The sequence below is a fragment of the Phodopus roborovskii genome, unplaced genomic scaffold, assembly GCF_943737965.1.
Source record: "Phodopus roborovskii unplaced genomic scaffold, PHOROB, whole genome shotgun sequence".
Taxonomy (NCBI): Eukaryota; Metazoa; Chordata; class Mammalia; order Rodentia; family Cricetidae; genus Phodopus; species Phodopus roborovskii.
In genome coordinates, this window is record NW_026126447.1 from 14,875,849 (window position 1) to 14,894,362 (window position 18,514).

The following is an 18,514-nucleotide window of genomic DNA, read 5'->3' on the forward strand; positions in this document are numbered from 1 at the left end:
CCTCATCTGTGTTCCACATGGTTCCTCATTCCCAGAAATCTAGAAAAGGTGATTGTTTCCATACATGGCTGATTACCTAGAGAACTGGCATAATAATAATAATAATAATAATAATAATAATAATAATATAATACATTATCCTAAAAAACATCTTCTATCATCTTTTTTCTACCTTTTAGAACTCTAACTTCTCTAACATGATTTCTATTTAAAGGAAGAAATTAATTATATCACTCAAATGATTCTCAAATTAGATTGCTAAAGATTCAATTAAAAGTCCTGTTAGAAGTTTATGGGGCTGAAAGTATTTGTGATTTAACAGTGGAAAGATTGAGACACCAATCCAGTCACATAACCTTCTACCTATAGTCTGTCCAGCCTATGGGATGTGCTGGAGTAAAGATGACAAAGAGATTGTGGAAATGATTAGTCCAGCCAGAGTGAGCCCACCCCATCGTCACTGTATGGAGTGCAAGGACCCAGAGGCTAGATGGCCTAGAAACTTAAGATGAAACCAAACACCACTGGAGGCAGAGAAATGTCAATGTAATAATACCAAAGACATTGTGCCGTGCTCATAGATTGGTACCTAATCTGGTAGTCATCACAGAGGCTTCATCCAGTAACTAGTGGAAACAGATGCACAGACCCACAGCCAAACATGGGCAGGCAGGGCAGGGCAGAGCAGGGCAGGACAGAATTGCTACATGCTTACTCAAACTCAAAATTGACAGTGGTGACAGGTGTGAAAGGCAAATTTTCAGAGCAATTCTTATTGGCAAAAGACTAAAGACTACCTTCATTGAGTTGAGAAACAATGGTAACATTAATATCAACTAGGACAGCTTCAGAAAGCTGCTGGCAAAATGGCTAAGAAGTTAAGAGCACTTGCTCTTTCAGACACTCCGTGTTTGGTTCCCAGCACCCAGGTGAGTAACTAATAATCACAGTATCTCCAGCCCCAGAGCCTCAGACCCTTTTCTTGCCTCTATGTGCACACACACGCGCGCACACACACACACACACACACACACACACACACACACACACACATACGCACACGCACACGCACACAGAGAGAGACAGAGAGTGGGAGAAAGAGAGATGCATACTTGCTTGCGAGTAACAAGCATATGTTTGTGTGTGTGTGTGTGCATAAATAAATAAAATAAGCTTACAAAGAAAGAAAATCTATAAAATTATGAGGTTGATTAGTAATGGGAGTCAACAAACAAGGGGGAAAAATATCAAGATTTGGGTTTGTCTTATTTGTAGAATAATCAAGTCAATATAAAATTAAATAAGGCAAATATTAGTTTTATTTGGAAGAGATTAAATTAATTTAAGGCACTTTTGCTTTGAAGCAGCATCTGTGAAGATAACTGTAGCAGGCATGAGAGACAGTGGTAAGATATGAGACATAGTCATCTACAAGGCATTAACTTTGGTTTTTGGTTTTTCAAAAACAAGATCAAGAGAAACATACATACTATGAATTGACATATATATATATATATATATATATATATGTATATAATATATATATGTGTGTGTATGCATACATATTATATTTTGCTATGTTAAATCCTTTTATAGGATAAGGAATGAACATGTTTCTCTTAAATTTTTAAAATCCATGAAAAGCTTAGTAGAGGTTCTTTGGTCATACATAATGCAAACTACTGACAGTCACAACTTCTGGCAGAGGAACATGTATTCTTATACACAGAACTACATGTGACTGTGAACATTTGTATCAATTTTAGTCATCACTGTTTCTATACCCTTCTCACAATGACAAGATGCCTCAAAGGAAAATAGCAGGAAATAATACTTTGTTTGTTTATTTGTTTATTTGTTTATTTATTTTGGTTGTGAGCCTAGCCTTTAAAGGCTTAGCCAGCTCTCCAGCACAGTACCATATATATATATATATATATATATATATATATATATATATATTAAATAATCAATTCCAACTACATTGTTTTTATTGTGTTACCTGTATGTTTGAGGTTGAAATATTTTTGCGCTCCTTTGTTGACTACATAAACTTTATGTTGCTTCTATTTTCTCTATGTTCTTCCTGTGTTATAATTTATCTGTTTAATTGTGGAATAATGATCTTCAAAGCTATATGAAAATGAGCAAGGACCAGGAGTACATTACCCTTCCTGCTTTAAGATACCCTGTTATGGGCCAGTTATTTATGAACTTCAGTTTGTCTTGTTTGACATTGTAATTGATTGCAATAATAAAGTCCTTACCAAAAGCTGAATTACTTTGAAGGAATTTTCCTATTTCTCTAAGCGCTTTTCAAGCATGATGAGTGGGTTGAGCTACTTCTCCTGACATAAGTTCACAAGAGACATTCAATGTCCTTTAGTAAACACAGTGGCAGAAGATCAAGCTGTTGCTCTATAGACTGCAGCAAATTGTACCCCTGAGTTTCAGCTGTGGCCTGGTACAGTCTTAGGTTAGTTTCAGTGTGTGTAGGTGATACCTTTCCTCTGCTCTGGCCTTAGCTGTACCAAAATGACTGCTAAGGCATCTTATGTGAGTACTTACTGCTTAAATCACCCTTTATTTGCATTACAAATAAGTAGGATCCAAATAATAGATACTCAGCTTGAATCACTTTATAATGAAGGTTTGCTGTGATACCCAACTGGCCTGTAGCTAATTATACTAGAACCCTGGTCATATCAGATAAAGTGCTATGGAGTTTACTAACTGGTAAAAAGGAGAGATGACAACACATTTGTTCTTTAGTCATAGTGGCTTATTTGAAATGATAATGCTGTAGTTTAGATATGGGATTCGGGCAGGCTCCCTTAAAACCAACATACTAAACATATACCCCTCATATGGTAACAATATGGAAAGTGTTGGAACCTCAACCTCTAGGGGTGTGGTAGGCCCTACCAGAAGGAAGTCATAGCATTGAAGAATGCCTGTGAGGAGGATTTGGAGTACTACCCCCCCCCCTCATCTCCCACACTCTCTCCTCTATCTCTGCTTTCTAGCAATCAAGGAGCTTTTTACACCATCATGATAAGCAGTACTTCCAAAGGCCCAAAACAATGAATGCTAGGAAACTATAGGCTAAATACTGGGAAGTCATAAGACAAAGTAATTCTTCCTTATAAATGAATTGGTTGGTGAGTTATCAATAGTAAGTTCACTAATACTGTTAAAATATTACTAGCTGACTTGAAGGATAGCCATGTAATTTGATGCAAATTAACAATTTTCTTATTTGCAAACATTTTCATGTGAAACTGGAAGAGACCATTTATTGTATGGAAAAGACCGATGTTATAAATATTTCATACAAAGCCAGAGTAAATCTAATATTACTTAATAAATAAAAAAGATGAAGCAAATTTTAGAAGGTCATGATATGTAATTTTGGGGAATTTTTTCTGTAGGTACTAGCTGTAAAAAAAAAAAAAAGAAAGAAACAAAGAAAAGAAAGAAGGAAAGAAGAAAGAAAATGCAATGAGTTGTATCTACAGTGACACTAGCTGCCATCAGTAGGCTTTGGGGGCTACTGAGTTTCTTGAACTATAAAGACTCTCAAAGAAACAGTTCAAGATTCAATTGCTGAAGGTATATACCTTACATCTTTGAAGTCTTGTGTATATACCTTGTGTCTAGAATAGGTCATAGCCAAGAAAGAAGCTTTACCCCACCAATTTATTAAAATGAGCTTTCTTCTAAGAAATTGTAGCCTCATTTCCAGAGGAAATGAGGAAAAGAGAATGAAATCATTATTTTGATAAGTAAAAGTAGTCACTTTAAACTTTGCAACAGCAGTGAACAGGTAATGTGCTTGTTTTCAAAACTTACAGCACTGGACCAGGAGGCTCCGAGCAATGCCCAGGAAGGCAGGCCAGAAACAGGCATAAGCTTACCTTCTCCAGTGGTTACAGGTGGGACTAGGAAGCTGGCAAACTCTGGATGATCTGGTCCGCTGGCACTGGTTCCCCTGTAGGCAGTCCCCAGTCCTCAGGAGGCTCTGATCAGGACACCAGAGGGTGGGCTCCTCTCAGATGGTTGTATTTATGTTTAGTCATTTCTGTGTAAAAATAGCAATTGTTCAATGAGAAGATGCCTTGAATTTGGCGGGGGACAGACCTGGGAGAGCAAGGGTGAGTAGAGAATACATTGCAATTTTAATTAAACTTCTTTTTAAAAAGTAACCCATGTAGTAAGAAGGGATTAGAGAAGAGGAAGGAAACTATGGGAGGGGAGAGTAGTCCAAAGGGGAATAGGGTTGAATATGATCAATGTACATGATATATATATATATATGATATTATAAGGAAGCCTGTTATACTATTTTAAATGATATTTTCAATGATAATCTTAATTGTAAACTACCAAAAAATAAAATATATATTTTATAATATTAGAAAATATCCACAGTTAAACAAATTAAAAATCATTAAGATATGTTTGTAAATGTGTAAAATATATTCATAATGCCAAAGTACTTTGATAATCATTCTAACAAATACATTTAATCTTCTCAAGTAATTTCCTGTTATTTACTTAGCTATGGAAAATGATAATGTAGTAACAATTGTGATGTATCTCGCTAGTTTTTCTTTTAATTTATTAATTTTGACTATTTCCACTTCCATTTTTATTCCATTTTTATTGTGATAACATAAAATTGACCAGTTTATTTTTTTTTCTTTATTTCAGGCTGAAGATCCAAATCATTTTACAGCTTCCCTAGTTACCCTTTTGAAAAAACAAATCATACAACATACTTTGATCATGTTTTCCATTTTCCCAATTACTCCCAGTTCCTCCCCACTGCCATACCTACCCAACCTAGGTATCATGTTCCTGTTTTCAAAAGAAAGGAAAAAGAAATGCAAAATCACAATGGTTAAAATAAAAATAAAGACCAGTAACTTCTTAAATAGCAAAATCAAACAAAAAGTCCACAAAAATACCAGTGGGTTCATTTTGTGGTGGCCAGATATTCCTGCCCTGAAACGTGGTTGATATACCCATTGAGACTCCATTGGAGAAAACTGATAACATTTAGAGGGGCATGAATAGAAAACAGCAAATTGATAGCCATGCTGTATAAGAAGCACTTAAGGGGCTGTAGAGATGGCTCTGTCAGTAAGTTGCCTGCCATACAAGTTTTAGGACCTAAGTTTGTATGTCTCAGACTCACATTAAAATACAGTATGGAGGTACACATTTGTAATCTAGTCCTAGGATGGAATGGAAATGAATGGATCTCTGAATTTCATGAGCCAGTCAGTCTAGACAAATCAGTGGGCTCCAGATTTATTCAGACTCAGAAAAAAATAAGGTAGAGGACAAGAGGGAAAGATACCCAGTGAAGAGCTCTAACATACCCAAACATGGCAAACACTGCACCTACGAGGGCCATGATCTCCCTTCTTTATTTTGTCTCCTTTATATGGCAATTTCCCTTTCCTGAGACTGACCATCAAAACTAAACCACTGGGTAGCCTAATTTGTCCACTTCCACAGTCTTGAGGCTGACTACCAAGATCCAGTGTTGGATACACTGACAACAAGTCCAAATTGGACTGACCAACTCATCCTAGCACAGATTCCCCCCCACACACACTTTTTGTTTTCTCCTTAAAAACCACCCCCCAAGAGCCACTTGTTGCTGTTTCTACCAGATTCATATTCAGCCTCTCTGACTTTCTGTCTTGCTTAGTAAAGGATGTTTTTGTGTTGAAAATTCCTGTTTGGATGTGGTCTATGATTAATCCAGTGTGGTGATATGTCTATGATCTAATAAAACCACTGAATTTCAGAATACAAAGCCAGCCACACTAGACAGTCATAGAAGCTGGGCAGTGATGGCACATATATTTAATTCCAGGACCCAGGAGACAGAGGCAGATGGATCACTGTGAGTTTCAAGGCCACCCCAGGAATATATGAGTGAATAAAAGAGAAACAGAGCTCAAGCCTTTAGTACCATAACTAGAGAAGTATATAAGAAAGAAGCAAAGGGTCTCATGTGGCAATTAGTCATCAACCACATTGAGGACAGGAAGAGATTTATTTTCCAGTCACAGGGAAGTGAGAATCGTCATGTGAGCCTTGGTACAGGTTAAATGCTTCTGTCTGGGCTTCTTTGATTCTCTTATCTTCAGCTTGAGCCCCAATATCTGCTCTGGATTTTATTATTTATGCTACAATCCAGGGTCCAGAAGGGAGTACCCAGCAGTGTGCAGATCCCTTCATTTTGGTTTCCTGATTCCAAAACTCTTCCACATTTTTCAGTTCATCTGATGCTGGATCTCCTCATCCAATAGTAGCTAATCATTCCTCTACCCCTCACCTTTCCAAACAATCACCAGGTGATCATCGGGCAATGACTGTTCAGTGTCTGGCATCTCTCCTGTGTTCAGTGAGAACCCAGGAACTGAACCCCACCATGACCTCAATGGTTTTGGCAGACTCCCTTGGATGGCTGGTAGGAACATTTTGTTCCATTTATTTCATATTGGTCATGGTCTGAAATGCTTAAGTCATGTCCAGTGTAGTATTCTCTCTGTCTGCTGTCTGCCAATCTGGATATAGAAGTCTCAACTACCTTTCCATCATTATGTCTTCCTACATCCCACCATGTTTCCTGCCATGATAACATGGACTAAATCTATGAACTATAACCCAGGTTGATTAAACTAAATGTTTTCCATTATAAGAGTTTACAGTGGCCATGGTATCTGTTCACAGCAATAGAAACCCTAACTATGTACTCTAGCTCTTCTCAATCTTTGCCCTATGCCTCACAAGACTTTGAATCTTTCACCCTTTGAGTTGATGTCTGCAGATGCTTCTTTCACTGGGACTGCATCCCTTGCCCTCCTCCATCTCTGGTAAACTCCTGTCCTAGCTCTTAAAGGGCATCTGATTGCTCATCAGGACATATTCTCACTGCCTCCGTCACAGGCCACTCACAAATCTTCCAACTTGTCCAATACAGCTGGAATATCAGGTTCTCCTCACATCTCTCAACCAAGCAATTCCATCTCTCCAAACCAAGAGGGAAGGGTCCTATACCATGGTAACTGCAGTTAGGCTCTAGGAAACCCCATATTGTAGCAATCTGCTTCATCTTAAAACGCTTTTCTCCCCCTCCTCCTCCCCCCTCCCACATCTCTCAACACTCTCCTAACCCCTACTTTACTTGTTTGCACATAGGTTCTGCTGTCTGTTTCTTTAAAATTAGCCATTCTCCAATGCCCTCTGTCTCTGAATAAGATGCATCTTACCCACTTCCTCTCATTCCTGCTAATTTACCTTTTATCATAACTAAGAAAAACTATAATTATAACTATCTAGTCTTCAGCTCCATCAAACACTCCAGAAAGATATAACATCACCTGAATAAACAAGTGTATTACAAGCAACTTTTAAAACTCTAGAAATGACAGGGACATCTAGCTGCCTGGACAGTTACCCCCCAAAAAAATAATGTTCTTCTATAACACTGAGGCATCCATTTTCAGGCTACAAGCCTAGAGTATCTGCCAGACTTTTCAGTGAAGCAGGAAACTTGAAGGACTGCTGTTAGTATCCAAGCATCTGTACTGGCTTGCCCTTAGGACAGGCTATACACTCAGCTTCAGCCACTAACAGCATCGCCTGGGCATATTCACTGTGTTCCCTTTTAAAGGGGCTCTGACCATCTCCCATCCTTCTATCTCTCTTTCTTTCTCTCCCTCTCTCTGTTCCTCTCTCTCTCTCCCCTCTCTATCTCTCCCCTTCTTACCTCTCTCTTCCCCTTTCCTCTCTCCTGTTCCTGTCTACAGAGGCTAGTCTCCCCCCCCCCTTTCCCTTTTTTATGATCCCTTTCCCTAATTAAAAAAAAACCCTCTGCTTGAATCCTGTCTCATGGCATCTTTCTCTTGAGCACTGCTTTTCTTAAATTACAAAAAGTACTTTCTAGGGAAATGATAAAACAGACTTCCACTATTGCTAGAAGTCTTAGCTGTGGTTAGTTACCCTTATAGAATACTGGGAATTTTCATTGCTCTAAGTTTCTAGGTCATCCCAGAGATGGCCCCAGAATCAAGTAGTCTCTGCAGTACTATTTTCCTCCATCCTCACCCAACCTGATCCCTCCTGCTCTATCTCCAGTCCCCTTTGAGGCCTCTCATCATCATTCGCTTTCAATGTCCATTCTATCCCCCTCTTGAGCCTTTCCTGTTACTTAGCTTCCCTGGGTATGTGGGTTGTAGCATGTTTCTCTTTTACTTTATGGCTAATATTCACTTATGAGTGAGTACATGCCATCTTTGTCTTTCTGGTCTGGGTTATCTCACTCAGGATAATTTATTCTAGTTCCATCTATTTACTAGCAAATTTCCTACTGCCATTGTTTTTAATCAGCTGAGTAATGCCCCATTATGGAAATAACACCCTTTTTCCTTAAATCCATTTTTGAGCTAAGGGACATCAAGATTATTTCCAGTTTTGGCTACTAATGAATAAAGCTGCTATGAACATAGCTGTTCATATGTCCTTGTGGTATGGTAGAGCATCCTTTGGGTATATGACCAAGAGTGGTATAGTTGGGGTCTTGAGGTAGATTCTCAATTTTCTATGAAACTGCCATATTGATTTCCAAAGCAGCTGTACAAGTTTGCATTCCCACCAGAAGGAGGAAGTGTTCCCCTTGCTCCACATCCTCTCCAACCTGAGCTGTCTCTTGTGTTTTTGATTTTAGCCATTCTGACAGGTGTAAAATTGAATCTCGGTCTTTTGTTTGCATTTCTCTGATTGTAAATTGTTTTCAACATTCATTTAAGTGATTCTGAAAGACCCCTAGCAATAGGAAATATAATGTCTGAACTGTCCATCTTATATAACCGGACAAGATGTCTGTGATGGGAAGGGACAAGATTGGGATATCAACCATACCACAAACCCTTTGGTCTACAATTTGTCCCGCCTACAAGATGTGCTGGGATAAAAATGGCACAGAGATTCAGGAATTGTGGAAGTGACCAACTAGTGACTAGCATAACTGAAAACCCATACCCTGAGAGAGAGCTCTACCTGAGGGCCAGGACCCAGAGGTAGATACTCCGAAGCCCTAGGGTAGAACCAAACACAAATGGCACAATAATGTCAATGAAATCATTCCTAATCAGATTCTGCTATACTCATAATTTGATGCTTAGTTCAACTGTCATCAGAGAGAGCTCACCCCATCAACTGATGGAAATAGACTCGACTCACAGAATCCTATGTAAGAGGGGGAGGAAGTATTTTATGACCCAGAAGTGTCGAGAAATCACAAGAAAACCCATGAAAGCAACTAACCTGGGCTTATAGGGGCTCACAGAGACTTAACCAATAACTAGAGAGTCTACATGGAACTGGCCTAGGCCCCTGCATATAAGTTACAGTATTATAACTTGTTCTTCATGTAAGACTCCTAATAGAGAGAGCAGGAGCTATCTCTGACTGTGTTACCTGATTTTGGCACTGATTCTTCCTACTGGATTACCTCATCTATACTTACTAAAAGAGGAGGTGTCTAATCTCACTGCCACTTGATATACCATGGTTGGCAGATATCCATGGAAGGTCCGCCTGTATCTGAAGAGTGGAGGATAAATGGATGGACTGGAGGAAGAGAGGGGTGATAGTAAGGAAATGGGAAGAAGGGTGGGAGGGTAAATTTTGATTGGGTTTTTAAAATTATATATATATATATATATATATATATATATATATATATATAGAGAGAGAGAGAGAGAGAGAGAGAGAGAGAGAGAGAAGGGAGAAGGGCAGGGGGACTTCCTTCTCTGACTCTAACTCCACAAAATGGTTTCAGTCTTATTTAATGAGCTGGGACAAGCATTTGACAGGCCCCTCATCATTATTGTTTTTCTATCTTTGCTCCTCTATTCCTTAACTGTCTTTCTCTTCCTTGGCCAAACAAATTCAGCAAATAAATAACCAAACTTTTAATCTGTTTCTCCTCAGGCATTATCAGTCTCTAGTTTCTAAAGATGATATCACTACATCCCATGAACATAAAAGGTATGGAAACAATGTAAAAGTTTCAACAAAACCATCCTAAAGGGATGATAATGTATAGTATACCTAAAGCCCAAGATGCAAGCCAGAGCACCATATCATATAAACCAGCATGTTGGCACACACTCATGATTACAGCACTTTGAATGATGATTCAAGAAGATCATAAGATCAAAGTCATCCTCAGCTACACAGAGTTCAAGGCCAGTTTGCACTACCTGAGACCCTATCTCAAAATACCAAATTAAATAATAGTAATAATAATAATAATAATAACAACAACACTCAGGAGACAAGGAGTAAAAGGTCCAGAGGCAAAGCAAGCTTCAAGGATGATTGGAAATTTTTAGTGATATGCATGTGCTGAGAGTGCTAACTACCACAAGAAAGTACGAATCTGATAGGGAGAAACATGAACATAACATACAGGACACCCTTTTCTTCAAAGGAAGAATTTTGGTAAAGAGTATCTCATCAGATAAATTTCAGGATTGATCTAAAATTATACCTTATGAACAATAGCTGATTCTAATCTCAATTTTAGGTGGAAGAACAAGTTAATGTGACTAAACACCCCTCTCCTAAATCACTACACCATGTCATATCCCAGTCTATCCTCAGCTTTCCTTGACATGCTGCTTCTGATTTTTTTTTTCTGGAATGAACTTATGCCATTTTCTCTCCCTTCAATGGGGAGTTAAACATGGAGAGTTTGAATGCTGCTTTTCTTGTGGCTCATATTGGTTGCCTCTGGTTTTATGGTTCACCTAATGCTGATTCATTCATCGATGGGCCATCAGGTACCTGAAATATCTGCCCTGCCACTGCCATGCTCATAGTGATGAAAAATATCTCTGATTTTTAGAGCCCTCTCTTTGATGCATTTCCTTTGGCCTTAGAGGTAGATTGCCTTAGGTTCAGCAACCAGACAACCCCAACTTATTGCTGACTTTAAAGACCTTCCATCCTCGAAGGATAAAAAAGGTGTAGATAATATTAGTAGTGCCTTTGGTGCCTCTGTAGGCACATCCATCCACATTTAAATACACGTTTTTATGTTTAGCCATTTATTCCTAACTGTGAAATATTGCAAGAGCTTAAGCATTAGCATACTAATCCAGGCCTGAGGTCTGAGGAGATTTACACTGAACATTTTTGATGCCATTATTCACACTGTGCGTGAAGCTGAGTAAGACTTTCCTCTGAATCACAGTAATGTCAGATCACACCCACTAGCTGCTGGGCTAAAAATCTAACTATCATAACTGCAGCAATAGTTCAGTGTTTTTATTTTTCAAAAATCCAATGAAGTCAATGTAGCAGCTGCAAATGTATATAGCTACAGAATCAGTAAGAAGGAGTTAGAGGTCTGACTGTCACTTACAAGCTCTATGTCCTTGACAAAGGACTCCATCTCACTTCACCTCAGTCCCTAACTATCAAATAGCTAATATATGAGGTACAAATAATGAAAGTTAAAGGAAGAAACACATAGACAGCCTGAGGTGCAACTGGTGATGAGTAGAAGAGACAGTCCTGATTATGACTGTGGGCAATGTCAGCACAATCTGAGAAAACTCCCCCAAAGAAATAGATAGGAGACTGATGAACACACTGTTGTTAATTTAAAAAGTGTTTAAGCTCATCTCAACTATCTACATCATTCCACAATGTAGGGTGTGTTTTATCCAAGAGTATTCCATTATTCATTTCATGGGAAAACTAGGGCAAGATCTGTTTCCTCTATTTGTCTCATTTAATTTCTATTCTGTTTGTACACTGTGAAGCTCATATTGGTTTAACAAAAGCTGAATGGCCAGTAGTGAGGCATGATCTGGGGCAGGGACAGGGGGAGAAAAGGTGCTGGGAAGAAGAAGAGTCACCAGTGAGATGGAGAGGAAGCAGCATGGACAGGACAGAGTAAAGGTAATAACGCCATAAGACAAAAAGTATGTGGATGAAAATGGGTTAATTTAAGTTGTAAGAGCTAATTAGTAACAAGCCAAAGATATCAGCTGAGCCTTCAAAACTAATAAGAAGTCTCTGTGTCATTAGTTTGGAGCTAGAAGGAGGGTTAGAAAAATCTGCCTACACGATTTTTCAATTAGGATGATCTGAACTTCAAATCTTAATATCAAGCAGACAGAGACAGAATACTGTCACCATAAACTAACAGTTCTCTACCTCTCAACTAGAGGGGAAAGGTTTAAGAAACTGTAACAGCTAGAAGGCCTTGATAGAAAATAGCCACTTCTCTAGAGACCCCACATTTTATGTAGTACTTCAAACACATGAAGGTTGAAACCACTGAACAGTGAGAACAGTGCACATTCTCTTTACATAGCACAGTCTGGATTAAATTTTTTCTCAGCCTGGATTTTCAAAAGTGGTCTTGTTCCAACTACAAGAATTCTCTCACTCACTTCCATACCTCAAATGCCTATCTGCCATTTACCACCAAACTCTTTTGTTTCTGACCTTAATTTACTCTCCATATTCCACATTCCTGCAAAATGTATCCCATTCATGGAAGATATTGGATATTGCTATAAGGGTGACTTAGGGAGTCCTCTCAGCTGCTCTGCAAAGTTTTCTGACCTGTCTAAATAGTATTTATATTAAAGTAACTGTGATTCTAAAATCATAATTGAAGCAGGAGTGGTGGCACATTCCATGCCAGTAAGTTCAGTACTTAAGAGGTAGAAGCATGAGGACCAGAACTTTAAGGCCAGCCTTGAGCATCATAGTATGTTTGACAATAAATTTGGCTACTTGACACACTGTCTCAAAAAACATAGAAATGTCCTGAAAATTTAATGTCATGGCTAGCTTCATTAACATTACATAGAGAAATAGAACTGTAAACTATTGAGGCATGGTCCCATTATCCAAACACTGGAGTCAAGCTAGCTCATGCATCAGAAACAGGCCCTGGTGACATTGCTAGAGGTTTCCACAAAAGACTAAGCTACATAATTGTCACCCAGATGCAGAGCACCTAGATTGGTCCCATACCAGCTCCCTAGCTTCCATCCAGAGTCCATGAGCTCCCACAAGCTCAGATCAGCTGCATCTGCCTGTCCCCCTCCCATATTACTCATACAATTCCTCACCCTTTCTCTCTTCAATAGAATTCCCAGAGATGGACCCAGTGTTTAGCTGTGGATCTCTGCATTCTGCTTCCATCAGGTACTAGATGGAGGCTATATGAAGACAACTAGGGAAGTCACCAATCTAATGTGGAGAAGGCCAGTTAGGCACCATCTCCATGATTACTAGGAGTCTTAGCTGGCTGATGTCATCCTTGTGGGTTCCCAGGAGCCACTATGGCACCAGGTTTCTCCCTAAACTCACAGGGTCCTCCTCTGTCAAGATATTTCCTTCATCACTCTTTTACTCTGTGTCACCCAAAACTCGAGCATCCTGATCCCTCATGTTCCAATGCCCCCATTCCCTACCCTCTAAAAGGAGGAGCCTAAGAGACACATCAATCTCCCTTAGAAGAGGAAAAATTCAATTTTTGTTAAAAATAAGGCATTTTGAAATCATCAGCACAATGTTTTATGCAATATATATTTATGCAACTATAATATACACTTTATTTTCTTTCAAAAGTTGAACAGGATTAGATAGACCATGAATTAAATTTTAAAAGTTAGACATCACCTGGAAGTGAATAAAAATGATGAGGAAGCTATATTGATTGTATGATTGTTCTAGTATACAAAACAAATCTATATCTGGGTATAGCTATATTTAATTAAAGCTGAAAATTCAAAATACAACTAAGCTCCATTGAATTTTCCATTATTCAGGGTACAATAACAAAAGTCTTGCCTAAAGCTCTACTGACCAAATTTTGTTCTCCAGCTGGACTTCTTACATAGCTTTGGTCTTCCTGCTTATGCCTATAGTTCATTCACAAAATAAAAAACAACAAAAACAAAAACAAAAAAAAAAACCTGTGTCCATGCTCAAGTCACTGTGCTGCTAATTTCTGTAAAAAAGTTCATTGTTGAATGACCCTACAAATGGCATGGCATATGGAAATTTAGATTCAGAGAGTAAGTTGTTCAAAGTCATGTGGCCTATGAGTAGGTAGAGGAGTCAAAAACTGCTTAACACCAAACACCCTGATTTTTATCACTACACATTATTTCCTAAAGAATTATTATTAACCCTTACTCAAATCTTCCTGGTTGCCATGTGTATACAATGTGCCACACAGTACTAATTAAAAGAATGAGGAAAGTCCTGTTGTAGCATCATAGCCCCAAGAGAGACCAGGAGACAGACCCAGCCATCTACCATCTGCCGACATCCAAGCCTTGAACCAGCACCCACTAGAAGAGAGAGCCATCTAGCATCTGCTGCCAGTAGAAACTTGGACCCATCTGCACCCACCTGCAGAAAGCCTTGAACCCACAGCCATCAGAAAAAGGAGAGTCCCCACCTGCACCCCTGGAAGAAGCGATGGGAAGATGAGAGTATAAGAACACCTTCAACAACAGAAAAAATAATATGACACCACCAGAATCTAGGGATTCAACACTGGCAAGACATAGACATCTCAATGCATATGAAGCAGAAGAGAATGACCTTAAGTACAACTTTTTGAAGATAATAGAGACCCTCAAAGAGGAAATGAAAAAATACCTTAAAGAAAAACAAACAAAAAAGTGGAAGAAATGAAGGAAAAGACAAAACAAAAAATTGCAAGAAATCAACAAATCTCTTAAAGAAAGCAAGGAAAGCCAAGAAAAGAAAGAAAGGAAGGAAGGCAGGAAGGAAGGAAGGAACCAAACAGATGGAAGAAGTCATCCAAACAATTCAAGACCTGCAAACTGAAATAGAGAAAATAAAGAAAACACAAACTGAGGAAATGCTGGAAAAAGAAAATCTTGGTACATAATCAGTAACTACAGATGCAGGCATAATCGACAGAATACAAGATATGGAAAAGAGAATCTCAAGAGCTGAAGATAAACTAGATGAAATAGATTCAACAACCAAAGAAAATCTTAAGCCCTACAAATCCTTAACCCAAAATATCTAGGAAATATGGGACAGCTTGAAAAGGTCAAACCTGAGAATAATAAGTATAGAGGAAGGGGAAGAAGCCCAGCTCAAAGGTGTAGAAAACATATTCAGCAAAATCATAGGAAAAACTTTCCCAACCTAAGGAAAGACATGCCTGTGAAAATACAAGAAGGCTATAGAACACCAAATAGAGTGGACCACAAAAAATGTCCCCTTTCCAAATAATAATCAAAACAGCAAACATATAGACTAAAGAAAGACTATTAAGGGTAGCAAAGGAAAAAGGCCAAGCAACATATAAAGGCAGACCTATCAGAATTACACCTGACTTCTCAGTGGAAACTCTGAAAGACAGAAGATCCTGGATGGATGTTCTAAAAACACTAACAGACCGTGGATGCCAGCCCAGAATACTGTACCAAGCAAAGCTTTCGATCACTATAGATGGAGAAAACAAGATATTCTATGACAAAACCAGATTGAAACAATACAGATCCACTAATCCAGTCTTGCAGAAAGTTCTGGAAGGAAAACTCAAACTCAAGGAAGTTGACTCCTCCAAAAAAAAAAAAAAAAAAAAAAAAAACAGGGAAATCCATAAACAATAAAAACACCAAGAACAAACAGAAAAGAAACAAGAATCAACAATCAATGATCATTAGTATCCCTCAATATCAATAATCTTAACTCACCTATAAAAAGACATGTGCTAAGAGAATGGATATGAAGACAGAATCTGTCCTTCTGCTTTATACAAGAAACACACCTCAACTTCAAACACAGATGTTACCTCAGAGTAAACGGATGGCAAAAGATTTTCCAATCAAATGGACCTAATAAACAAACTGGTATACATATTTTAATTTCTAACAAATTAGAATCCAAACTAAAATTAATAAAAAGAGATGACAGAGATCATTTCATACTCATCACAGGAAACATTCACCAAGATGAAGTCTCAATTCTGAACATCTATACCCCAAATACTAAGGCACTCACATTCATAAAAGAAAAATTACTAAATCTCGAATCATACATAAACCCCACATACTTATATTGGGAGACTATAAGGCCCCACTCTCACCACTGGACAGGACTACCAGACAGAAACTTAACAAGACACAAAAGAACTAACAGAAATTATGACGCAATTGGATTTAACAGACATCTATAGAACATTGCATCCAAACACAAAAGAATATACCTATTTCTCAGTGCCACAAGGAACCTTCTCTAAAATCAAGCACATACTCATCAACAAAGCAAACCTCAACAGATGAAAAAAAAATTGGAAAAACTCCATGTATATTATCAGATCACCATGCTTTAAATTAGAATTCAACAACAATATAAATTGAAAAAAATTCTATAAACTCTTGGAAATTGAACAATGATCAATTGCATCACTCCTGGGTCAAGGAAGAAATAAGAAAGAGATTAAAGACTTCCTGGAATTTGATGAAATGTTGGCAAATTGAATTAAAGAACACATCAGAAAAATCATTATGATCAAGTAGGATTTATCCCAGGGATGCAGGGATGGTTCAATATATTAAAATCCATCAATGTAATCTACCATATAAACAAATTGAAAAAGAACAAAAATGTATGATAATCTCACTAGATGCTGAAAATGTCTTGGACAAAATCCTATACCCCTTCATGATAAATCAGGTCTTGCAGAGATGATGTATAACAGGAACCAAACATGATAAAGGCAATATACAGGAAACCAACACCAAACACCAAAGTAAATGAAGAGAAACTCAACACAATTCCTCTAAAATTGAGAACAAGAGAAGGTTGTCCACTTTCTCCATATCTCTTCAATATTGTCCTTGAAGTTATAGCCAGAGCAATAAGACAACAAAAGGAAATCAAGGGGATACAAATTGGAAAGGAAGAAGTCAAACTTTCACTATTTGCATATGATATGATAGTTTACATAAATGACACACACAAAAAAATTCTACCAGGGAACTCCTAGAGCTAATAAACACCCTCAGCAAAATGGCAGGATACAAGATTAACTCAAAGAAATTAGTTGCCCTACATTACATAGACAATAAACAGACTGAGAAAGAAATCAGAGAAACATCACCCATTACAATAGCCATAAACAACACAAAATATCTTGGAGTAATACTAACCAAACAAGTGAAAGACCTGTATAACTTTGAGTCATTACATAAAGAAATTAAATAAGGTACCAGAAAATGGAAACATCTCTCATGCTCTTGGATAGGTAGAATCAACATAGTAAAAATGGCAATCTTGCCAAAAGCAACCTACAGATTCGACGCAATCCTCATCAAAATCCCAGTACAATTCATTGAAGAGCTTAGAAGAACAATATTCAACTTCATATGAAAAAACAAAAGACCCAGGATAGCCAAAACAACCCTGTACAATAAAGGACCTTTGGAAGCATCACCATCTTGGACTTACTACTTTGTATCAACAGTAATGAAAACAGCTTGGTATTGGCACAAAAATAGACAGGCAAGGCCATTTTGTGGATACCTAGGAATGGAGAGCATCTGCCAAACCAGATCCTGAAGTGCTCAGGTGGGCCTGTCTGAGTGTTAGGGTTTGAGCCTTGGTGTTTGAACCCAGGATTTTGAAATGCATCATGATTTCCGTCCACTAGATTGTAAGTTATATGCAGGTAATCTTGGAAACGATGGGAACAGACTGAACTAGAGCAGGCTTTTGGCTATTATGGACCACTTTGAAGTGTGTGGGTTGCTCAGAACCCTCCTGGCTCATCTTCCCTTGAATTTGAGGATCAGCTGATACTGTCTGAGAGCTGGATGGAAGTGGCTGCCGTGTGAGAGTGGAACTGTCCAATGGTGAAAAAAGAAGTCACAATTGTGGCCCATGGCCCTCTTGATGCTGTCGCCCTTGAGATGATTACCATAGGAGGAGTCCTCCACCTCAGTGAAGATCTCCAAGAAGGAGAAGCTTCTCTAGAAGCAGAAGCAGGTCACTTTCTAGATATAGGAGAAGAGAAAGGTATCTGTCTTGAGAGACAAACCACAAGCCATCTCGGTCCTTCTCTAGGTCTCATAGCCAATCTAGGTCAAATGAAAGTAGAAGACCAGCTTGCTAAAGAAGTGGTGTACAGGAAATAACTTCATTTGATATGAGTATGCACAGGAAATTCAAGTTTTGTTTGAGACTTCATATTCTTGGTGTATTTTTAAGATGTTTTAACTGTTTAAATTTGCTTTGAATTTTAGTTTTTCATAGATTGAAACAAACCAAATCCTGCTCAGTTAGACTGTGATGTGCTACTGATACAGAAACCACTGGCAGAAATGAAATAAAGCTCTAGTTTGTCTAGTAGCTGGGATATGGTGTGGAGGTGTGGGTAAAATGATAGGCAGTCTTTAAACGCTTT

At 38.3% G+C, this 18,514-nt stretch overlaps 1 pseudogene; it reads left to right on the top strand.

The window, feature by feature from the left end:
* Window positions 1–17,736: 17,736 nt before the first annotated feature.
* Window positions 17,737–18,223, top strand: LOC127224791 (serine/arginine-rich splicing factor 3-like; annotated as a pseudogene).
* The last annotated feature ends 291 nt before the right edge of the window (window positions 18,224–18,514 follow it).